Raw genomic sequence first — 337 nt, forward strand, 5'->3', positions numbered from 1 at the left:
GACGCCAGCAGGTCCCCCAACACGGGGAGCAGCAGGTACCCCACGAGGGACAGCAGCAGTCACCCCAACACGGGGAGCAGCAGGTACCCCAGGAGGGACAGCAGCAGTCACCCTAACACGGGAAGCAGCAGTCACCCCACGAGGGACAGCAGCAGGTACCCCAACACGGGGAGCAGCAGTCACCCCACGAGGGACAGCAGCAGGTACCCCACGAGGGACAGCAGCAGGTACCCCAGGAGGGACAGCAGCAGTCACCCCAACACGGGGAGCAGCAGGTACCCCAGGAGGGACAGCAGCAGTCACCCTAACACGGGAAGCAGCAGTCACCCACCGGGGG

Source organism: Chaetura pelagica, unplaced genomic scaffold (assembly GCF_000747805.2).
Source record: "Chaetura pelagica isolate M959 unplaced genomic scaffold, ChaPel_1.0 scaffold405, whole genome shotgun sequence".
NCBI classification, from domain to species: domain Eukaryota; kingdom Metazoa; phylum Chordata; class Aves; order Apodiformes; family Apodidae; genus Chaetura; species Chaetura pelagica.